We start from the raw sequence: 25322 nt of genomic DNA, 5'->3' as shown, positions 1-25322 counted from the left end.
CCAGTAAGATCACCTGGATCACTGGGTCCCCTGTATCACTTTTGAATGGAACTTTGAGTGTGCGCCCAGCAGTGCCCTCCTGCTTGGCTGCTGTCAAGATCAGCCCTCTGGTGTCATCTGCAAGTCCCTGGGCTTTTGTTCTCCAGAAGAGATTCATCTTCCCTTTTGTTCCTCTGTGCAGTGAGCCCAGCTGTGGGAACTGCAGAAGAATTAACATTTTATCTCATCTATGCACATGAAGCTCTCAGAAATGCTCTCATCAGTATGCCATGGGCCAGCCGCAAGCGCTAATCAAAACAGCCAACTGCATTTTGCCTGTATTCCACCAACTGTACTGTATCAAAGCACGTCAGCCCAGTGCCAGCTCTCTCTTGCATCACAGACCGGCTGGAATCCCTGTGCACAGCACCAATGAGCAGAACGTTATACAAACAGGATTCTTTTGCTGTCTATAAGTAGTTTGTTAGGCTGCCCTACGCTACCCAGCATTTTCTTTTCCTTTTTCATATATCTCTGGGTAGCTCATATGTTGGGTTCTAAAGTCAATGGTGGCACTTTAAAAAGGGACAGTTTTCTGTGACTGGGGAGAACTGTTTGGGAAATCCACTTCTACAGTAGAGCCAATAGAAAAAGACATCCAGCCTGCAGGATTGGATGCATGAAGCAAGAGCAGACAGAGCTGGTCTTCCCATGGTGGATCCATTGTACAGATCCCTGGCTCTGTTGTCCTCCAGCAGCTTCCCACACCTCTTCCCTCTGAAAGACAAGTATTCTTCTCTGCCCAGTCTGGAGCAAATCTTATCACTGTTTTTTAAAGTACCTGCAGCACAGAGCCTCGCAGCTTATTCAAAGACAATCTATTTTCTTCCCCCTTTAAGCAACTGCTGCTTCATTTCATGAAATCAAACTGACCTTCTGCCAAGTGTCTTTAGGCTGGGAAGGGGTGCACAGGTGATGCCTCTGGGTTAGGACCAGAGGTCCTCAAGGTGCGATGCTCTGGGCTGGGACCTCAGCTGTGGCAGGAGATGCTCCAGCACCAGCAGAAAACCAAATGGGAGAAGAGAGGAAGACTTGCCAGGCACAAGTTGCTCAACATCATCGTATTTCAATATTTATAGAATGCTGTCGCCTCTCAAATGTAAAATTGGGCTGTTATCTCCGTATGTGCAGATTTTTCTACAAATGCAGATATACTCACTTCATGCTTTAACTCTTTCAATCAGTTCCATTATTTCTATGCTACTCAAAGCAAAGTCTTTCAGAGCTTCTCTTCATTTTCCTTCTACCGTAATAAAGATGGATTTGATTCTTTTTTCCAATGCAAAATCCTAGGCAACACAGCCTCAAATACTGCAGTTTGGGGGCAGTGATTCCTGTGTTTATGAGGACTCCAGGTCCCCAGAGCCATCACCTTGTCCTCTAGCCAAGAAGGTTCACGTTTTTGATTGTCTGTAAGGTCCCTTGATGGGTTCACCACGGATTAATGATGATTTTCACCTGAAAAGCCGAGTCTCTGAAAATTACAGTTTCTAAAATGGGGACCGCAGGGGAAAGGAAGTTTGGCAGTGAAAGCTGCTGCCGTATTGTGCTCTAATCATCATTCCTGCAATCGCTGTCTTCAGGGATGCCTTTAAACGAAGGAAAGGGCTCTATTTCTGCCCCCAGGTAACCTCAGTGAAACCAGAAAAGCTTCACTGCTGGAAAAGCATTGCAGGTTTGAAATGAAATAAGCACCACCCACCCCAAATCCACTTACCTGCCCGCTGATAAGGAACCTGATGTTTTTCCCACCCACAGCCAAGGATTTTTATCAGTTGCGTGTAGCATTAAGCCTATCTGCCCTCTCTGCTTTGTGATGTGAAAGATGCATCTCAGCTTAATTATTCACCCTGTGAAAACACGTTGTGCTCCAGGCAGATGGCTGCTGGCTGAGACAATTTCTCATTTTCTGGCAACCTCAAGACCTATAGGGACCATATGCCATACCATATAGCTTATGCTATGTCTGAGCAGCCCCGATCAATCTTCCTTTGCAGGAACAGATCTGATTTTAATAGCATCCCTGTCCTTGTTTTATCAGGGACTGTCAACAGCATAAAGAAATACCTTAATAAATAGTGATACATAAATACTGAAACCCTGCATTTACCACATTCAGTGCGCATTGCTGAGCTGTTCATCATCTGATGTTACCAGCGTTGCGTGGCAACTGATGTTTAAAGGTTTGCTGACTCAAAGAGCCTCTGTACTGTAAAAGGTTTGGTGTATTTATTTGACAAGCTGTAGCTTCAATGGGTCCTTTTTCATTTTTATGCATGGCTGGTGTTCATAATGACTATGAAAACTATTTAATTTTGGTTTCCATGAAGCTGAGGAATTTAGAGATTTTATATTATTACGGGGGGGGGGAAAGCTTTGAGCTCATCAACAAAGAGGGCCCAGCATGGATGATGCTCTCCAAGTTTATCTGAGCTCATCTGCTGCAGCACCACATCCATCAGAGCACGGCTCTTTTTGCTGAGCCCATGGTCATGCAGTGTTGCAATTGGCTCTGCATTATTGAGTCCTCCTCCTGTTCTTGTGGCTGCATGTGATTTCCCTGGCACCTCTCTGCAAACAAATGTCACTGTGAGGAAGCCAACTATTTTTTTGCTATTTACTGTAGTGAAGATATCTTTGAATCACCAAAATCGTTCAGGTTGGAAGAGACCTCCAAGATCTCAAGTCCAACCCCACCCCATCCTACCATGCCCACTGACCACATCCCTAAGTGCTGCATCTCCATGGTTCTGGAGCATCTTCAGGGCTGGTGACCCCCCCACTTCCTGGGCAGCAGTGCCAGTGCCTGACTGCTCTTTCAGAGATGAACTAGTTCCTAATATACAACCTAAATAGCTTATGCAATTGCAGCTTCCCAGCTGAAAGACTCCCAAACGCTGCGTAATGTCATATTTTCCTAAAAATCTTCCAAAGGTCTTTGACAATCCCTGTGCAGAAGTGCCATAGGTTATATACTCAGATGTGCTATGAGACTTGGCAGCCATTTGCTCTCAATATATTGCTTTACATCATGAAATCCCATTGTGCTGGCTACCGACACTTTTATTTATACCTGTGAAAGGAATGTCTGTCTGCTTGATACTGATTTCTGAAGTTTGTCTTTAGCTTATGCCTGCTTTCACTGGAGGGTGTTAGCAGCTTGCTGTCTGTACACTCAGGCGCTATGAGGGAGCTGGCCCCGGGTGAACCTTTGATTGTACAGCCTCTTATTTTGAGTTCTGTTTTAAACATTGAGGGGGTTTTCCATCAGTTTCAGCAAGTTTTAGCTAGAGCCTTTAGAGAGAGACAACAACCTCCACTAATCTTATGCAGGTGGGGCTTTGGGGGAGGTGTTCTCCAAGCCAAGAGATAAACCATCTCAGTAGAGATGGGGAGCTGGAGGGGGAGGAATAATTTCTCCCTTTCCTGGAAAGCCACAGGGATGAAGGACATTTTCTTCCTGGGAGAGCAATAGCAGCGATGGGAGGGCTGGCTGATTGCTGGTGTCTTGTTCACATCAACAGAAAACAAAGTAGCAGCTACAGGTTAGTGTTTGTTTGTTTTTCTCCGCATGTTTGTTTTGTAAATGACATCGCAGCAGAGCTTCAGAAAGAATAGGAAATAAAGAAGTGGTGCAAAGATGCTGGGGATGGTGGTGACTGGGTGCTGACTGGGCTCGCAGTTGGCTTTCTCAGGCATTGCCAAGGCATATTTTGCCTCCTGCTGCCAGCTTGATGCATTGTCAGAGGATGCCATGTTTAATTAACACTGTGTGCAGAGGTTGCTGGAGAGGGGCACAGCGAGTTTTGCTTATTAAGAGAAGATTAGCTTTGAGGAGCTGGTATATTTTAATTAAAGGAAATGTTACCTTTATGTTCCCTGTAGGCAGGGGAAGCGTCATCTATATGAATTTTACTATTGCTGGACACTGAGAAGACTTTTTGCCAATAATGATGCTTTTGTATTCACACTTCAGTGTTCTTGTCTTGCTTATTCATCAGAAGGGAGACTGCGATCTGGCAATACCCATCATTGCCTGGAGGCTTGGCTAGCACTGTGTTCTGTGTTGTAGTTTCTACATATCCACCAGGCAATGTGGGATTTGCTCAACCTCTCTTCCTGTCCTGGGCATTCAGCAGGACTTTGGCACCAGTAGCAGCTCAGAAAGAAACCAAATGCCTCAGACCTTCCACCATCTGCATCAGTTCAGGTTCACTGGCATTGTGGCCCAGGGAGGTGGTGGAGTCACTGTCCCTGGGGGTGTTAAGAACCATTGCAGGGTAATGGTCAGCAGGCTTGATGATCTTGGAGAACTTTTCCGACCTTAATCACTATGATTCTATGGTAGCAAGATGTATGCTGAGCATGAAGAGCATTCCCTGTGCATCCAGCAGTTCCACGCCATGAACACCAAATGTTTCAGCATGCCAGCCTGACCAATAAGCTGCAGAACTCTCCCTATCTCAAGGCTGGCTTCTGCCCAGGGCCAAAACCTGGGCACCTCCTTCCATACAGGGAACAGCTCCTGACCTTTATCTTTCCTTTACCTCAATGAGGTGCATAGATCAACAGAAGTATTTAGGAGATGATGCACTTGCAGGGAACTGAATGTAGGCTCTGCAGGTTTTCTTCTGTGGCTCTCATTCATTTTTAAACAGAATTTTCTTTTCCTTCGAACCACTCAGTTCTGGATCTGTTGTAAAGCTCTGCCACAAACAAAGCAAAACAAAGAAGGTCCTGGAGGTCAGGAATCCACCAAACAGCTTCATCGCTCTTTTCTTCAGATTCAAGGAGTAGCCGTTTTTTGAGAAAAGAAATGACTTCTAATTATGCTGCAGTATAACAGTGCTCTTGCATCCTACATACACCTTGACAATTCTTCATTCTTAACCCACGTGAAAGCACTTGAGCAAATGAAAAGGTTGCCATAGGCAACCTCCTTTTGACATTGTAAAATTAATTGCAGGACTCCCTGAGAGGATCAGGGATTCCCTGCCCATTAACTAACCATATTGACAAGAAGGCAGCAGCAGCTAAAATTAAGAAACCGAGTTGAGCTTTGCCTTCAAATGGTGCGGGGAAGAGAAAGCCTAGGTTTTAGCAATTGAAAAACATAAATGACTTTAATTATATGGAAAGAACGAAGATTGTTTTCCTAGAATACATTGGAATGAGTGGAAACAGTAATTGAGCAAATGAATTCCGATAGAAGCATAATTGATACTTGAAAACTCAAATAATAATCTTTTAATCTACCTTACTTCAACTGCAAGATCTTACAGGAGGGAATTGTTAACAATGCTTTCTAGCAATTAGTCTTGGTCAGGTTCTCATCCCTCCAAATAAATCTCTTCAGATTTAAAGCTATATGTTAGGAATTAATGACTTGTTTGTTGTGAGGCTATCCTCAGAAGCCGACCAAATTCTGATAAATCTATAAAGGAAAGTATGTTATTTTCATTGGAATCTGGAAGAGGATGATGTTTATGTAATGGATGAGTTTTGTGCCATCCCTAGGAAAATAACCTCAACTTTTACTAAGCTATATTCTGCAGAAAAATCACTGCTTTCATACGCTTAATAAAGACTCATTGAAACATCACGAAGAAATCCCTGAAGATCATCTCTGCAGTGAACCCTGCCAGAAGTCTGAGGAGGGGATAGTGATGAGCCTGGGCAGCAGAAGAGCAGCACCAAGCCCTGCCCCATCTGCCCATGCTCATTCTGCTGATGTCCTGAAGGCAAATGGACAAGGAAGGAGGTGTTGGAGACCCTTCAAGAAGGACGTGAGAGAGTGAAGTGACTATGTGGAATCAGTGGGAACTGGGAAGAGCCTTTGGAGATCCCTGGCAAGGGCTGGGTTTGGCCGACAGTTAAGGCAGTCACGGTGATGGAGGAGCCTTTGCATTCCAAGGATTATCACTTTCTGCCTTACAGCCTTCAAGTCCTGGCTCAGAGCCCGAGGGTGGGAGATGCTGCACAGCACAAGCCAAAAGGTCTGCATTTACCCCTGGAATATTTGCCATCAAATGTATGGTTGCATGATTTCCCATCTGCTTGCAAGATGAGCTTTACAGACCTCAGGGAAGCATGGAGAACCACCTGCCTGGGCTCACTCTGAGGTTTGTCAGGCCAATCTCTGCTGGGTGGATTTCTCTGTTTGAAAACCTATCCATGGACAGCTGCAAGTGCAGCACATGTGTGTATCTCTTGAGAAGATGCGGAACTCCTTCCTACTGAAAACCTCCCTCATGGCTGCTGCCAATAAGACAAAATCCATCATAAGCCAAATTTCCACAATGCTTTATGAGTTACTGATGCAACCCATAGTTGCTCCTTTTTATTTTTTTTTCCCCTTCATCTTTCTAATTAAAATGTAAAATTAATCTTACCAGAATTAAAACTGGGATTTTTTCTTCCTTGCCTTGGATGGTTCTGGATTCAGGACACTCATATTTCCCTTCTTCATGTCATGCTAATTGCTAAATCGGCTTATTATTAGCTGCCCTTTGCTCTAAAGAGAAGATTTTCAAAGAGCTGGGCAGGGCAGATCCATGCTGGCAGGGAGGCCAGCAGCAGCAGCAGGTACCTGGACAGCAGCCTCAGTATATGAACCATCTGCAGCTCCTCACTGCCACTCCTGCATTGTCTTTTGACTACAAAAAGCCTCTGATGAATGTCCCAGCTGTGTATCTGAGAATATGCTTTTATAGAGGAGTCATAGAATTGTCAGGGTTGGAAAAGCCCCCTCAGATCACCAATGCCAGAGCCAACCCATCCCACCATGCCCACTAACCATATCCCTGAGTGCCACATCTCTGTGGTTCTAGAACACCTCCAGGTGTGGTGACCCCACCACCTCTCAGGGCAGCAGTGCCATTGTGTTACCCCTCTTTCTGAGAACTTATGTTATTTTCCTAGTGAGAGCATAGACTTAAAGTGCAATTATCTGGATTCAGCCACAGAAACAACAGCACCTTTCATCTAGCTACCGATATGGCATGAAGCACTTCTAATGTAATGGGATAGCTGTTGTGGAGCAAAAACCATTTGGTGCTTGCGCTGCTGTTTGCATGAGCTGGGCAGTGAGGTGTTCCCTTCCCATGCAGGTCCTGGGCTGATCTCATCAGTCAACCTCTAGCCCCCCCTCCTGCAGCACTGAGTTCTGATGCTCACCCAGAGGCAGCAAGGAGCACAGCGCCCTGACCTCAGCTGCAAAGCGTGTCTCAAGCCCAGCATAGCAGGTTTTGCTGAAATGAAGCTTCATTTCACTTAAATTGGGACCACAGATAAAGAATGGAAATTGATTTACTCTAAGAAAGAAAGAAAGCTTTTTAAAACCTTCTTTTTATTATAGGCTTCTTGGGATTTTTGCCAAGAAAATACCAGTGATGACTATTGTTTACCCCCTTGACCATGCTGAAGGTTTGAGAGACGCTGAGCTCACCCAGCAATCATCCTAATGGACTGTAGCTTTCATTCCTGGTTAAAAACAACGACATGGTTGTAAAAAATAGGCCCAAGCCCCAATTACGGGTATATTTGGGCAGAGTTCTCCTGGAATTTGTGAAAATCATCAAACTCATGCTCAGATCTTTACTAATGTGGTTACTTGCAGTAGGACCAAATTGTGGGAGCCTTTCCTTGGTAATCAGCTGCTAGCAGAAGTAATCTTTTGTAATTTGCTGGAAGAGTGGAATAATGCTTCTTTCAGAATTATTACGGCCAGGAGACAGGACCATCCGTTATGAGCTACAACTGGATAACAAATGACTTTCATTGTTCTCCATAAAAATGTTATGGGATCGATAAAAGCTGAAGAGCAGCAAGATGTGCCTGGCTTTGCCCAGAAATGCCCAATTTTCTCTTATCTTTGGCATCCCTGGGCATATGCTCAGCTGTGTGGAGCTCATCCTGCTTATCTCTTACCACATTTCATAGTGACCTGCTAATGAAAGATGAGGAAAAACCCCATCCTGGCAAAGCCCGTGCAATGAAACACGACTGAGCTAATGAGTGCTGCCACCAATTTGCCAATTTCACGCCTGTGAGCAGCCTCGCCCAGCACTTCAGTTGGCAGCACTGGATTAAGTGTTACTTCTTCAAATCATGCAGCAAAGGGACTTGTCGCTTCCATTTCCTTCACTGCTGCAATATTTGCTTTATAATCACATCAAATCAGGAGGCAATTTTCTCTGTGTTCTCTTCTACTCTTGGACTGCTTACCCAGCTTCCAGCAGCTTCAGGACACGGTGGAAATGGGAGAGCTGCAGTGGACACAGGAGGAGAACAAACCAGCTGTGTAACTCCAATGGGACCAGCTTTTACAAAGATTGCCTTGATTAAAGCCTGGGGAATGCCCTTTCCTCTCTTAGCCTCAAGGCCCTGACACAGGCTGCTGCTCTGAAGCCAGACTGTCTTCTGCAACAGCTGGAAACCTCTTGCTGGAGTTGATTATGCCTTTCTTGGTGCTTTCTTGATCCACTGCCTTCATCACGACTTTGCTATCAAGAATGCAACCCACTGATTTGTTGTAAGAAACTCCATAGCTTCATTTTAAGTGAGTCTACAAAGTCCTGGTGCATATGTAGGGGCACTGGCTCTGCAAGATGCTTCTACTGCTTTCAAAAGTGCTTTTATTTCCTCAGATACACAAAAAGCTCAGCTCTACCAACTGAATGCACAAACAAAAAAATTCACATCCAGAACATATTGACCATTACTACTACCCTTTATAGCCAATTTCCCGGCTTTTACTTCTGCTAAAGCTATGGCAGTAAGAAAGCTGTTGTATCAAACCTTTCTTGACCTGTCAAAGTGAGGAGATATTGCAAAGGTTATTACTTAAAAGGAAAAGTAAATGGAACCCTGATAGGCAAAGGGCTGTATGATGGGCTTGTGGTGGAATGGCTTCATAGGCATGAACAGAAACAAAAGCATAAACCTTGTTGCCAGGGCTAAATGATAACATTTCTACTTCTGCTGGCTTGGTCACTGCTTCGTGCAGAAAATGATGTGCCCTTGGCTGTCAGCATTTCCTCCTAATGTATTCTTGTTTCTCCTGTGGAAGGTGGTAGGTGTTACGTGTGCAACCAGCATTTAATTAATATGAACATTCAGGAAAGACTTGAACCCAGCCTTGGTGGATTTTGGTAACCGGGATCGTAATAGGAGCTTGTGCACAGATCTAGCTATAAATTCCTCATCTGTTTTCATTCTGTTCGTTGGTGGGGGCTGGAAGTGCCAAAATGCCCAAAGAAAAGCTGTTTTTAAGACCTCTCCAACCTGAGCAGATGCACCAAGCAGGAGGAACTCACCAGAAATGCAGATGGTATTCAGTTTCCATCTCAGTTTTACAAATTCATATGGTAGAAGAGCTGCTCATGGAGCAGCCTGGCAGCTTCAAGTGCTCAGCTCACACCAGAGGCAGTGGGGACAGATGGACATAGCTGGTGTCTTGGAGGGACATGCTGAGACTGAAACACACAGCGGCCCACCATGCCAGCAGCAGTGCTGATATGGGACTCCATTCACAACCAAGAGTTAAGGAAACTATAATGTAGAGAGGACACCATTTGTCCATGCTTTGTGGATGAGATGGAACTCCAGCATGGACTTCAGGGCTGCTCCTACTTGCCACTTCCTTGAGGACCCTATAAGACACTCATTGCATCTTTCTTTTGTGGTTTACAGTGTAAATGCCTTTATCTGTGCTAGTCATCCAAACTCCCTGTGAATGGAGAGGAATAGGCACCCAAGAGGGTGATTCATCTTGTCCTTATGGAGCTGTCTAAAATAGGTCAATGAATCATGCTCTAAAAATGCCTTTTTCTCCCACAGACTAGCAAGGGAATTTCAAAGATGAGCTTAGATTTAGATGCCTAATCTATGGATGTCTGAGGATGCTTTTGCCACCCTACCTCTCTGTTTCTTATTTCTGTGTGGGCAGGCCCGGGGAGGGCATCTCAGAATACCATGGGAAGGAACAACTTTATTATAGAGAAAGCCTGCAGGTCCATGAAGGACCTCAGTGTCTCTACTATCAGGGTACCACATCCATCTCAGTGCACCACTGTCTGTGCATACATCCATGCAGCCATGCAGTTACAGCTTGTGTTCTGACTAAAGCCCATCCCCACCTCTCCTGAGAAAGGCTCACATCCTGATCAGCACTCTTCCTTAAGCCTGTCTAAAGCCTCAAGCCCTGCCAATGGAGCAGCCATTCAACTGAGTCACCCACAAGGGATTCCTGATTCGTCCCAAGCACAGTTTGCTCTCATGTTCGCTGGAGTTTTCTGGAAGTAATCAGCACCACACAACACTGGGTTTGTGAATTGACTCTTCTTACAGTCACTGCATAGCCTGGGGATTTTGGTTTTGCTCTTCTTGCTGGTTCATATGGACAAACAACCTGTAGGTTAATGAGGAAAGAGAACTTCTCCACGAATCTTTCAGATTTTCTCTTTTACCCTGACTGTTTCAGAAGCTCAAACCAGACTCGTCTATGCCAATTCTAGTCACCTTCATTGCTGTGTTACAGTCACCATTAATCTCAGCTAATACTATGCAAGTGCTCCAAGCTTCTCTCAAATGAATTGCAATGGAAGGGTGGAGATGGGTCAGCCCCTTCCATAAGCAAGAACAGCCAAGGGCATTATAGACAAATGAGCCGTCTGCTCAGGGCCTCACTGCTCCAGCCTGTCTGCAGTGCTGTCACTTGGGCTCTTTGATTTTCTACCCAGCAGCTCAGGCCCTGCCACTTTAGACAGGAGTTGGCAGGAGTTAAATGTAACCACCTAGGTGGCTGTATTTCATTGTAAGCACCTTTCCAAAGCCAAATGGGGTCTAAATGATTTACATACTATGACAATGCCAACATCATCAGCCCCATTAACAGCCAGCACAGAAACAAGGAAGGGAAGGACACCGCAAGGGGTCTCTCGAATGGACTGACAGGTGAATGAACAGCAGGCACTTGGCAATACAGTTGGTGTGTTCCTCAGCCATTCAAGAAGCTGGTGTGAATCATGGTGCCTGCACTGGCTTCAATGAGGTGTCAGAGCCGAAACCTTATTAAAATGCATATTCATTTATTTTCAGAGTTTAGTCAATGCAGACATCTGTCTTTAACACAGTATATTAACGAGGCTGCCAATGGCTTCGACTTTAATTTTATGCATATATAAAAAGCGTAAGTCTAGCCGTGCCACACGCTCCTGATTTACAGGCAGAATGAACAGCAGCTCCACCAATTTGCAACCGCCTGATTGATGCTGTGATGCCTGTAGCATAAAATTAAATGGGGCAGCGTTATCAGTGGGAGGACAGCTGGACAGCACCTCGCACTGTCGGTGGTGGTGGGATGGGGACCTCCTCTCAGCGCTGCTTTGTCTTCTCTGCGTGTCTTGCATTGCTCTAGTGCTGGTTTGTAAGTGCTTCAGAGCACAGTTATTAACAGCGCTGTTTGCTTGCTCTGTGTACCTGCTTATCATGGGAGTCATCTTCTGTTCACGATTATGGGATTACCTCCCCTCGCTGCTCTCTGCGTTACCCACTATGAGCACCCCAGGCACATTTGTAATTGATAGGGCTCTGCCAAGCTTCCTGGGTGTCCTCAGGGCCACCTGACAGCAGGGGCATCAACCCTGTGCCTGCAGCTGAGCGGGGCTGTTTCCTTCCACCTCGGTGAGTGGAATAATGTGATGTTGGGATGCTCAGGGAAGCCAGACAGGGTTCAACCACAGGAACGTGAAAGCATCGTCACCTTTAATTTTTAATTGCTCCTTAACAACTGGCATCAGGGAGGATGAAGTTTCCTGAAATTTTAATTGGCAAACCCATTGACCCATTTCTTTCTGTCCCTGGGTGGCAGCACAGAGAACAAGTTGGGCTGGCAGGAGGATGTGATTCGTGTCAGTATGGGAAGCCTGAAGCTGAGAAAAGCCCAAAACCTTCACTGAGTGGACATCTGGTGACTAGTGAGCGCTTGTCTTACAATGGCCAACTGCACTGTTTTCCTGCTGATTTCAGTCACAGAGGCACAGACATATCTATGGGACAGAGCCAGGGATACTACACTGACAGCACTTAGAGGACACTATGGAGGCTGAAGATCTCAAGCAAGCACCATAATTGTGAACATCTTAAGCAAAGCCCTGATACCAAAAGCACAAGCAGACTCTGGCTGTGCTGGAAGATGGCACAACCAGAAATCCCTTTTAGAGGGGAGAAGCTGGCAGGAAATCCTTCCAGAGGAGATTCCTGAGATTGTGGTGCAGGTGCAGGATGCTCTGATCTCTTGGCTTACCACAGGAACTGGGAGCTGCAGGGCTGGGGGACAGCTCTGGGCTTCCCCTGGGGATGATTTCTCCCATAGCAGCAAGTTCTGGCCAGCACCTGGAGGAGAAGTGCTCTGAATGATGCCTGGCCTCAATGAGACTGGAAAAACTGTGTCAAATTCACATTGTGTCCATGCCTCATTTTCACAGAATATATAGTATTGTTTAACAAGGAGAAAAATTCTCCTAGAAAGAGACTGCCAATCACAGAGGGGGGCTTGAAATCCTGTTAGACATGAATATGAATTCAGAGTCATCTATAAAATAACATTCTTGTCAATCAGGAGCTGTGTTACAGACACAAACCCAACGTCAAATCCAAGCATAACAAGGAAGCTGACTGAGTGACAGATTGTGTGGAAGACATCCAGAACTGGGCTGACATGCAGTTGGCCAGACATCTTCAGCAGCATTTAGGGATGAACTCACCATTTAAAATTTCAAGTTTCATTTTTAAGGCAAACAATGCACTCCATTATCCAGACGGAGGTTCTCTTTGAGAAGAAGGCATTAACTTTTAAATCACCCGATGTCACCCACCATTGAGACACACAGGCACCTACGTGAGGAAGCAGACAAAGGGGCTCCCTGAGATCCACATGGAGGTGATGAGTAATGCCTTCATATGAAAGAAGGTAACGAAAACAAAACTCCAGAGAGAACCCCCAAAAGCTGATTGAGTATTAAAAAGCGCACAACATCCAGTGATAGTATGGCAATTCCTAAGGGAGGGCGATCGTGGGAAATGGGAGGGATACAACCAGCACAACTCCAAATTAGGACTCTCTACCAAAAAAGAAAAAAAAATCAGATGAAACCCCGACTAAGTGATGGAGCCGGGAAAACATCCATAATTCAGAAAGACAGATGCTGCCCTGAGTCAGGAGCAGGGGAGAGGAGAGCTGCCACAGCCCCAGCACAGCGGATGGCAGAGCAGCACTTGGTTGGGCTCAGCACCGTGCACGGAGCAGCTCTGCACCTCGCCCTCTAGATGACAGCAGCAGTACCTCTCAGTGTGCTCTGCTCTCTATAGGGATGCTCTCTTCTCCCATCCCACCTCCAGCTCTCTTTCTTCCTGTGCTAAGCCCTCGATGCTTTGGAAATTAAGATTTAATAGGGATTCGAGAAGGTGGTTTCTTTATGCAGGCTTATTATTAACTAATTATTCAGGGTATAGTTGAGAGCAAACCTGGCACAAATCAGCTGGCATTTTGGGATGATGCGATAACCACCACAACTAATTGCAAATAGATACGTCTCCTTAGATTTAAAACGACAGCTTGTTCCTCTGTGTTAAACACCAATTGAGATTATTAAAAACATCTATCGAGGCTCTGGCTTCTTTGCAGTAAAATATTCATAAGTCCCATGCTTGTTAGGGCTTGAAAGAATAGATATATTTTTAATAATCAATTGCCATTTTAAATACCGTAACATCCCAATTAGACTCAAATTAAACTTAAACATCCCAAATAAATCAACTTCTCATTTAATATGTTAATTGAATGAAGATGTTTATGGCTTTGAAACGTTTTTCCTTCAATTCTTGTTTGAATAGAGGTGTGTCACACCACACAGAACATTAACTCCTGTGCTTGCTCTGCTCTGCTCTGTTTGTGTTTCTTCACAGGCTGATTTCACAGCAAACAGAGTTGCCCAATGCTGAGGATGTGAGTCTGTCAGCTTCTTATTTAACCAAAGCCTCAACACTGTGATTCTGGGCTGTGTCAGTGCCGTCAGCTGCAGGTGAGAGGCAGCATATGCATCCTGAGACCTAGAAAACAGGTATGGAGATGTTTCCCATTGGGGAAGTATTTCTTTTCAGTAGAGTTATTGCTGGGCCATGGCTGATGGCATACAATAGTTGTGCAGGTCCATAGAGGGATTCCCTTCCACTCTCTATACTAATTCATACCCTTGTTAGCAGCCTCAGCAAAAGGCCAAAGGAAGTTCTTGATAGGGCTGTGGAGTCAGCCTCCCCAGGTTGGTTTTCATCCACATCTCTAGATGGGGAACTCAGTTTCCCTCTACCAAGGAGTTTACCCACTTTCTGTGGGGACAGAGAAGGCATTAAGGTCTCCTTTCAATACAGGAGCTTTCCACGATGCTAGATTTTAATCAAATAAACCCTTCAACCATTTATTCCTGTGCTTTGTTTCCCTGCCTTTTGGGGCACAGAAAAAAGCCTTCTTGGGTGCAGGACTGCAATGCTTTGTCACTCTGCAGCTCATCTCCAGGCAGAGGTCACCTCCTTCCCTTGTAGGTATGTACATCCCTCACTGGGTCATCTTGCCATGAGAATAATCTCTTCTGTCCCCAGCTAGAAGATAAAAGCAATTGTTTTTGTACAGATGTGCTTTACTTCATGCTTGAGCCCACTCAACCCAGGTGGACTGAATATGTAAAAGAGCAGGAAAACAAATGTGTGCAGTGTACAGCTTGTAGGAGGTGAGTCAGAGCCCGAGCTTAAAATAAGGTCTTGGAGCTCCCCTATGAGCAGCTGGTGCTTGCCCAGGTATGAAGGATGCAAATCACATCCTTTGGACCCCCTAGATTGTTTGCTCACCAACACAATTAGCAGACAAACACAGAAAACAGGACAGCCCACTTGAAGCAATACATTGAAAACCAGGGGCTTGACTGCCTCTTTTGTTTGTCTGGGATTATCCTCATTGTTATTTCATAATCCTCTGAGTACAGCTCCTTGCAGAGAAACACTTCTAACAGCCATCAGCAATGATCTATTGGGAGAGCAGGATTAGAGGTCGCATCATCTATACACAGAAATCAGTTGAGATTCATCAGATGCCATTTTGCTCTTCGTTCTTTTAATTGTTATTTTTATTGCCGTCACACTTTTGTAAAGCTTCTCGGGAAGGAGGGAAGGAAAAGGTTTATTAAGACATCTCAGCAGATGCAGCACCTCCTTTGTGCTTCTGTGCCTGTAGGGCTTGGTAAGTGAGCAGTATCATCATGGGATCGGCTCCTTCAACCCCTTCAAGTCAGCAAATGTCCTCAACATGAGGAGGTGGGGTTTTATGGGGATAGGAGTATTTGGGGGCTGAGTGGATATTTTCTAAAAAAGGAAAAAGAAAAAAGAAAAACCTCATCAATTGTGTTGGAAGCTCGTGGTCCCTCCAAAGCAAGCCAAGCTCTTATCGCAGCCCCTTCTTGGGTCTGAATGAGAAATAAGGCAGCAGAGAGCACACGCTGCTGAATACACTGCGCTTGGCAGACAAGCAGTTAACAGAGCACGAAATGCCGACGGAGAGGGCCATGCCCTGCTTGCAACGCACAGCCACGTGCGGGGCATCCCCCGGCTGATCCACGCCAGGTCTTTGTCAGGTGAAACCTGCTGTGTTGTTTTAAAGGAGATTTTGCATTTTATCTCTTGCACGTCTGACTCAGTTGCTAAGCAACATCCCCACCAGGCTCTGGAATCGTTCCTCTTACAAATGGGAAACAACAACAACAACAAAAATCCCTCCGTGTTCGGCAAAACGAGGCAAAGCCCTCTGTGCCCACGCTCACCCTGCAGCCAGAGCCAGCCGGTCGCAACAGCTCAGCCTACACACAACATCCTTCCATTGCACCTGCTCTGAAGGTGCTTTCTCCACTGCCATCCTTTCCCAAAGCTGTTGGAGAGCTCCAGGTAAAGGAAAATGCTTTTCTCCCCTCCACGGCTCCAGCTTAGGGCTATAGGAGCAGACAACCAACCTCCAAGAGCCCAGCACCAGGGTCCAGATGTATTGATTAGTTTGTGTCTGACTGTGTAAGAGCAAAACGCTGCTGTGGAACTATCAGATATATTCACACCCGATCACAGCCCCATCGCTCAGCAGTCGGCCCGGTGCCTGGCTGCCAAAACACAACCCTGCGCAAAGGAGAGGGGAAAGCAGAGAGTGAGGATTCGTTGGCAAAAGATAAAGGCTGAAGTGCCTTTGAAGGAGCTGTTTGCTTGGGAAAACGTGGGGAGTTACAGCTCATCCGGAGCATTGGCACTTTGCCTTGGTGTCTCCCATCTGAACTGCCTGTAACCCATAAGCAGGACACAGGAACAGCTCCTAGGCTGCTCCTCTTCTTCCCAAATAGCCCCATTTGGATACATTTTGAGGGTACATACCTGTGTCCCTCCAGCTGGAGGTAGCACCACACACAGTTTGCATAATGAGTTTATGTGTTATTAAACCTGATGTTTCCCCAAACCAGGCCGTTTAACATCCCGATTACTTAACGTAAGTATTATTCTTATTAAGATTATAATCCATTATTTGCCTGATTGCAGCCAGACAGGTTGTTGTACAGAGCCCAGCACTTCTTCCTGCACCTTCCATACAAATCCATCATTTCCCTGGGTCTTATAACACATTTATAGGGTCAGGCTAATAAATGGAAAACAACTCCAGATTGTCTAAAAGTTGCAGAAATCGTTAGGTAATGAATAACCAAAATTACTTCTAATGACTTTAATTAATTTCACTTAGGGGCCTTTTTGATATCCCACCCTTCCTCCCCGCTGCTTGGGATTTTTGCCAGTGGCTTCATTACATTCAGGTTCCCTTCAGCTTGTCTGTCTCAGGAGTGAGGATGCCATCGAAATAAGGACGCTGAGCTGCCATCTGCATGGCAGGAAGCTGTTAGCAGCTCATCATTTAATAGCATCCATGGTCTGCAGACACAGAGCCAAGGTTGGCAGGTTCCCCCACACTCCAGGAATGCAAGCAGGGGAAAATTAGCCACATTTAGGTTCTTGTAAAACAAGCATTTACAGAGCTTCAGAAAAATAAATGCGTCCATAAAACATAAGCATGATAGAAAAAAAATAATAGGGGTTGGTTGGCTTTTTTTTTTTTTTTTTCCTAAGCAAACATTTTCCTGCCTGTCTTGCAGCTGAGATATTGCAATTTTATGCTGGTGCATGCAGCCAGAGAATGATGCTGAATAAGAACAGATGGGCAATGTATGCAAATAGCTCTGGCAAAATGGAGAGGGACAGGATCGCGGTCACCTAGGCACCCCACTGAGGTGGGCACGGGGGTGGTGGGGCATGCAGAGCTCTCTTTGCTGATGGATGGATGCAGGAAAAAAGGCTTCTGGGGAGGCTGTGCTCAGAGTTCTCTGGTACTCCAACACCAGTGAGCTGCTCCCATGTATAGAAACCCTCCTAGATGAAAACCAGAGAAATGCTGGGGCTTACATGGCTTTCAGAGCCTCTATCAGCACTCCCAGCCTATGCCAACTGCAGATTGGAAAGCAGAGCTCCCAGAAAGTGCGCTCAGAGCATCAGGATTTGCCTTGAATTAAGAACTATCTCCACGTGACAAACAAAGCATCACTATCATCTGCTGGAGTGCCTGGGATGCTTCCCCAGTTGCCCCTATGGCACATCTTTTCCATGGTGTAACTTCTAGGCTGAAGGAAATGCTCTTGGCTCCCCAGTGCTCTGTTCCACTCAGTGAGATGTCAGCGGCATTGCTAACTCGCACCTAATGTCTTTCTGCTGGAAACAGCAGCACTTCATCCCTGATTTTGAAGGGAACTTGAATATGTTCAGTGCTGGCAAAGAGCTGACCCAGAGAAACCTGGATAAAACCTAAAGACAGTCTTATCAGCTGGTGGATCTGCATTTAAATCAGTCAGACCATGCCAATTTGCATCTGACCTTCACATGTGTGACACTGGTGTCAGCACTGAGGTGTGCAATGCAGAGATCACCTCTGTCCAGAGGAAAAACATCATTTGAAGATTTGCCCATTGATTTAGCAATAAAATAGACCACATCTTTAAATTGCATATGAATTGGTGCTTCATTATTCCTTATCTGCTTTGTGTTATGGTTGGTAAATGTGTTTGAGCCAAAATGTTATAAAAATACACTTTAAAGCCCTAATAAAACTGGAGTTAACATTATGCACAGTTTGAAGCCTTGGGAATTGATTGTAAGGAAAGGAAACCTGCTCCAGCTCCCCCTTACAGTAAACTCAAGAATTAAGCACAGCCTTGGACTTGTCTGCAGCACAACCTTGAGAACACAAAGGGCAGCTCCTAGCACAGGGCAGGGAAACATCTTACAGGGAGCAGCTGACACTGCCAGGTGAGCGTGGGATGAATACTGTGGACTGGAAGCATGGGGAGAAGGAGGAGACAGAAACAGATGAAAGCAAGAGTCCCTAATGTTCTTTTAATACGGGAATGGGGGTTCCTGGGCCTCAAGATGTAGCTCCCTGTGGCTTTCATCCAGCAGTCCCCACTGCATCCCATATTAACCTCCATTATCATTCTGGTTCTTTTTTTTTTTGTCCCTATCCCCACCACTGAATGTCTGGGCTAGAAATTCCCTCCTGTGCAGAATAAAAACATCTTTTTAGCCTCTAGACAGTTTATACTTATTTGCTCTCATGCCAAAATTGTCCATTAGCTTAAATAGCACTACTCTTTCTCAATGTTTACCTCTCTGATGTATTCATACTGAACATTCATCTCCCTGCCTTTGCTGCACCTGGACATGTCTATTTTATGGCTGATACCACAGCAAATGCTTAATGTTCCACCGTTTTCTTTATTGCTATAATTGCTCTGCAGGTTCAGAATGCATCCACTCATCTTCCAGACCAATGATGACCATTCATCATGACCGCCGTCTCCAGCCTTGTCTTATGGCAGAGCTTGCCAGAAAATTCAGAAGCCCTTCCATGGCCAATAGGATGACCTTGTGGTGCTTGTAGGACAGGGCATGTGACAGCTCAGCCTTCTGCTCCCAATCCCACAGGAAACCTGGATCAGCGCTGAGCACTGATTAAGGAATATTTGACCTTTAAAGTAGTTTTCTATATCAACTGAAGCTGTGTTTCAGCTGCTGAAGTCCCAGTGCCAGATGAAAACATCTACCACAAGAAATAAAAGGTCACTAAATCCAAACCTTTCACATCTGTGTCCAGAAAGAACATGTTGAGTGATGCTGTTGCTAAGATGTTCTTAAATATCTTCTAGTTCCAGGGAAGCTTTGGGGACCTGTGGTATACCTAAACAATGAAGATTTATGGGGAAAAGTCTGTCCATCAGCATTTCTCACTGCACTCGCAGCTTTTGCCAGTTCCATGTAAAGGTGCAGCCCCAGCTCAGGTGGGAGCTGTGTGCCACCAGCACAAATACCTGGGTTGCCTCTGTCAGAAGAGAAAGGTGCAAATGTGAAGCCTAAGTATTGAGCTGCCACAGGGCTGAAGATACCCAGAGTGATGTTAACTGAATTAGCAATAGCAACCAGGACCTTGCAAAACTACTGCAGGCCAGTCAGAATTTACATAGGTTGGAGACATCGACCCCCATCTGCAAGGGAGAGGGGCTCTGATAGATATTGTTACCAAGTTTCTTCCGGGCACTGAGATTCCATCCTTGTGGCTTAGTATTTCCCTCCCCAACAGGACTGTAAGTGTTTGCAGATAGGGAACAGAGCCCTGGCTGAATCACAAAGACCACAAATGAGTGCAAATACCTTTGGTAACCAATGGGGCCTTTTTCCAAGTGCCTGCTGGAGGTGAGGAGATAAAGTTTCTTGCAGTATAGTAACAATACAAGCATCCACAATTGCACAGAGAGGGAAAAAAAAAAAAATACCCCAGCCCAAACTTGAGCCTGTAAATGAAAACACATTGAAAATGTAAAAGAATCTTTCCAAACCATCTGAACCAGAGCCATTGGGAAGGCTGCTAAGGTAACAACACAGTGACCCCAGGCTGACTCCAGTGCAGTGCCAGGAGCACAGTGGTAGGAGGAGGCTCTCCTTCCTAATCCTTCCTGATTTTTTTCCACTATCTCTAAGAGCCTCAAGTAACTTCGAGATCTCTCCAGCACTGGCTTCCAGCACATCCAGTGTTGTCTGGGAGTGGAGCCCCTGAATATCAGGTCTTCCCATGAACCAGAATATCTTGACGTTCATGTCTGATTTGGGAAAGCTCTGCAGTAGGATGGCTCCAAGCAAAATACATTCATTATATTGTTGCCTGCTTCTCTGACACTTCTAGGCATTTCTTAAATGTGAAGAACAGCATGCTGCAATAGCTACAATAGCAAGACTAAGACAGAAAACCTGGTCCTCAGCTTTGCTCCTGTGGGAGCCTGGGTCTGAGTTATCACCATGCACGTTGTACATCTGATTCACTTCAGCTGAGGGCATTTGGCCTAAACTAAGGATCAGGGCTCATTTGAAATCATAATAATAACCATAAAAACAAGGTTAATGGATCCTGTGGCCCCTACAGGAGGACTTGCATCCTTGGCAGGATCCTTTTCATTCACCTATGTTCTCTGACATAGAAGAGGTTTTGCTGAAACCTATGGATAGGATTTTCAATTCACCCCTGTGCCAGGTGAGCACTGTACCACTGCTGTGATGTAGGAAGTCTGCATTCAAAATTAATAAAAAATCCTTTTCAGGCACATTTTCTATATCCTCTTCTGTAACCCAGTGACTTGTAGAGCCACCTGAACCCGCATAAAGAAAGAGAAAGCAGAGCAGGTAAAACGCTGATAGGAGGGTTGGTTTTGCAGCTGCTTTATATGACTTTATTACTGACATAAGGTACCTGGTGATGCTGAACTTCCCTTTTGTATTCACTGCCTTGGCTGCTTGTAGGTTCTTGGATCTAGGCTGATACTAATGCAAGCGTGCTATTCTGGCATCCTGGAGAGAATGATGACTGTCCTGCTCACTGAGCCCCAGCCCAATCCCTCTGCTCTGCTCTTCTTTGCTGCCAATAACCATTGCAGTCACACGGCTCCGGGCTGTCAGGGCTCCAGGTTCCCATCGCCCGCTCTGACCTTGGGCACTTCCTCAGTTTCCCCACCAGTAAAACAGAAATAGTGCTTCCATCCTTCCCAGAGCCCTCCGAGACATGCAGCAGAACAGTATGGCTTAAGTGCACTTAGGACGACAATGGATTATTTATTATTCCCCCAGGAAATTGTTCCTCAGCCTGATACATCTCATTGTTAAAAAGCTATTCTTGATATTCGCTATGATTTTGTTCCTTCCTCAATCCCACTGCATTACTCATAGTAATATTCCTTCTCTTGTTTCCCTTCCCAAGGGGAAAGGAGAAGGATACATTTTTAGAGGTGACTTTTTGTGTCATGTTTTTGTACCCAGTAAAACTTTCCCAAACACAACGGCTGAGCACCTCCAGTGGCCTTGAAAGTCATTCGGTGAAAGGCACTCTGCCCCCCTGAAAGTAATTAACTGGAGTGATTAGAAAAGAACGCGACGCTCTGTCATCTTCATTTGCTTCTTTCTTTGGTTTTGTTTGAATTGAAAAGAAAAAGACCTACCTCAAGGTCCTCCAGTGTGATTTCACATCCTCCTCCTGCTGCTCAGAAGAGGCAAAGGCTATGGTTGAATTCTACCTCTGATTTTTTTTAATCGAAATATTATTAAGAGTCCACATTGATGTATTAATTAAATAAACCCTCAACTGCTTCCCTTTCTGTTATCTTTTGTAACACATTTTGCATTCCCATCCCCTGTGGCTGTTTCAAATGCCCACCCTGAAAAACTCCGCGGAGGAGATCAGCAAACTGAGCAAACATTCATTTCCTTCTGGGACATCTCAGTGAAAGAGGGAACACATATTAACCTGGCCATGACAAGAGCAGAACAAAATTTGCCTTTCAGAGGTAAAGAATGATCCACTAAGAAAGAAACTGTCAGAGTGGGTCAGAAGGACATTTTTCATGCCCTGTTTTGCATGTGACAAAGTTTCTTTTTCTAGCACCTTTCCAAACTTGACTGGCCCCTCAGAGACCTGAGGCTTCAAGTCATGAGTCTAAACCTGCCAGCAATGGGAATGTTCCAAAGGACAGGAAAATCAGACCCTTCAATGCAGCCCAAAGGAGATGTGGGACCCTGCATGTGTTTTCCAGTGGGAGGAGCTTTATTGTGGAGACCACGGGAGATTTGCTGGAAACACTGGTCAGAAACCCACACATCAGTTGAGATCTGGTCCACGTTTCAGCTCCCATGTGCCACAAGCAAGATAGCAGATAGAGATGAGGTTTTAAACATCCCTGGAGGTGGCTGAGAATCATGGAGATGCAGCTCTGGGGAACATGATCAGTAGGCATGGCGGGATGGGTTGGGGTTGGACTTGGTGGTCTTAGAGACCTTTTCCAACCTTCATGATTCTGTGATTCTATCAGGCTTCTTGTCAGACCCATCTCACAAACACACGCAGAACTCAGAGAAACCCAATGCCATCTTTGTCTCTCTTTTATATGTAGGTGAAATGGATGATGACTGAGATTTTGTGGTGTCAGGTGCTATAGAAGCCCAACCCCAATGTGGGTAGATGTCCCTTCTCATTCTCCCACGTGTTTAAACACAGGCACAGGCTGATGGGTTTGGGGCAGAAAGCTGTGTATATGGACACGGAGAAACTCCCCAGACCAGATGTTAATTGCTTCTGGGCTGAGTGACACAGCAGCTTATTGATATCGTTTTTCTCCTTTTCTACGTGCAGTTGAACAGTGGCAGCCTGTGATTATTTTAACTGACTGATGTGCATGGAAATCCTTTCATTATAGGGAAGAACCACATCTGAGCAAGTGAGTTTGGAAACACAGAGACGTGAGTGCAGCATTCCTACATCCTCCAAATGGCACAGAAGGAAGGGAGGTATTGGGGAGAGGCCAGGAGGGGATGTTAAGGAGGGGTTAGTGCTCCTCTGAAACAGCAAACAGAATTAAAATGGAAATACAGAGGGAGGTTGAAAAGTCAGCTGCTAAATGCTCTGCAAGTGAATGTTGTTAAATATTTAAATTTCACAACCAAGCACATTTTTGTTTATTAAAAAAAAATAGAGAAAGAAAGAAATGCCCAGGAGGACTCTGCAGCTGAGTCATTAAGCAGGGTAATGACATTTCCACCTCTCCCCTCTATAAATAATTAGAACTGAGTTATGTGCAATGGAGGAATAGCGCTGAGGATGTGCAGGTATGGGATGGACTGGCCTAGACCACCAGGCTCCATGTCATCCCCCATAGCTCAAACCAGGGCACCAAGCTCAAGGACTTTGTATCTGCCAGGAGAAGGATTCCACCTCCACCAGTATCCCCCAGGAGCTACCAAGGAGATATTAGTTGTGCCAGGCTGCTGGGAGGTGATGGGAACTCACCTACCAGCATGGCTTTCAGCTCTTGCAGTGGTCATTGTTCATCTCAGCTGAGAATGGAACTACAAATGTGTATGAAAATGAGTTAATCTTATATCTTGTTTCAATATTTCCAATTAAAACTAAGCGCCGGGGGCTGATCTGAAATTTGTTTTCTTGTTTTATTTTCTCACCATTTCCCAGTGGAGACTTCAGCAGAGCCAACAGGATCCGACAGGCTCAGCCTGTTAACTTGAAATGGTTGTTCTGAGGTACTACAAAAGACCCCTCATTTTTGGTACCCTGAAGTTTCCACAAACACCAAGCATCTTCCAAGCCATTCGAAGCAAAGCTCAGCTTTGCAGAATCAAGCTGGAGCAGATCTCCTCCACCAGCCCTCACCCACTGCAGCTGTTAAGAAGAGCTGTTCCTTCTCTCACCTCCATCAAAAGCCGTACCAACATCAGTATGAGCAAACACTAAAATGAAATTGCTCATAAACAGTGAATTTCTCAACACAGACTCCATTCAAATCATCATTTAAATACGAATTTCCAAACCTATCTCCTGCCAAAAAATTAATGCATTTAAACAGTCCTGAGCCGTGTGTACTGTAACACCTTATTTGCCCATTCTAATGGGCTGGGAAAGGAGATAAAACTCTCAGAGAGCATTCCAAATTTCTCTTCCATGCTGATATTTACAAAGATCTGAATCAAAGGAAGGAGAAAGAGTAGAAAACTGGTTTCTGCTTTGAAGCTTTGAGCACTTAGGGTTAGATCAGATAAAGGGCTTGAGTAGGGGGGTGGATAGCAACTCTGGACTTTTATCTCTCAATCCTACCTAAGTGCTGTTGAACCCTACAAGTGCCTGAGCTCTGAATCACACTATTTGACATGAAAGTATTTTAAGCGTGGATTTATGTCCAAAAGTTTGGCTTCTCCACTAGCTTCCACCCATGGTTTTAAAAGGAACTCAGTTGGTCGCTGTGCAATGCAAAGCCGGTGAAAGTAAATCATTCATTGAGGGTTTTGCATGGCAATGTCCCACAGAACTACATCCATGGCTTCTGGTAATCCTGAATTTTGGAACTGTCTTTTGGAAACCCTGCTCTGCATCCTTCTGGTAATAAAGCCCTCTCAAAGCAGGCTTGTGCCTTGAGACACCGAGTGGGATGGGGGTTGGAAGGAGAAACCAAGGCTAGGAAGTCCCCGTGCTGCTGGTTCTGAATCACTTACTGAGCCCAATTCTCTGTTCTTCACATTTCCTCTTATTTTGTTGGGAGCTCAGTGAGCATAACTACAAAAAGCATCTTTCTGCCCTGGAGGGAGAACAGCTGGCCAGGCTGTGCACGCATCTCCTCTGCCTTGTACATGGGAAATGCTCCCTTTCTCTCTGACTACACTTCAGGACAGTTCTGTGCATTAACATTATTATTCATGCATGATCCAGAAAATGTTATCTACAAAATAACCGTCTGCATTTAATAAAATTTTCAAAGCTACACTGGTACACCGTTCACATTATTTTGTTCTGAGTGACACATTAGTAGTGCAGAGGGAACACTCGGTTCCTCTGCTCATCAACACAAAATAGAACCAGGGTGTTTTGCAGGGATCTGGTGGTGCATCAATGAATTTGTTCCAATCTCTTGAGCACGTCTCCCACAGGCAGTATTTTATTTTCCACATGGAAGAAACCTCTCTCTTTGGAGATGAGCAGGCCAGCAATGTAACAGAGCTATCCTACTTATGATGAGAGAAAACTTCCCGGAGGCGTTCCAGGCTCTCAGTGCAGTAATCAA

At 45.2% G+C, this 25322-nt stretch overlaps 1 long non-coding RNA gene across 1 annotated transcript; it reads left to right on the top strand.

The window, feature by feature from the left end:
- Window positions 1–207: 207 nt before the first annotated feature.
- LOC107320797 lies at window positions 208–25048 on the top strand. Its single transcript, XR_001558374.2, has 3 exons — window positions 208–3584; window positions 14008–14162; window positions 18960–25048. It is a non-coding gene; the product is annotated as an uncharacterized LOC107320797 (long non-coding RNA).
- Window positions 25049–25322: the final 274 nt, after the last annotated feature.

This window comes from Coturnix japonica, chromosome 14 (genome assembly GCF_001577835.2).
Source record: "Coturnix japonica isolate 7356 chromosome 14, Coturnix japonica 2.1, whole genome shotgun sequence".
NCBI lineage: Eukaryota > Metazoa > Chordata > Aves > Galliformes > Phasianidae > Coturnix > Coturnix japonica.
Note: the sequence above shows the minus strand (reverse complement) of the source record. Positions and strands in the feature narration are given on the sequence as shown.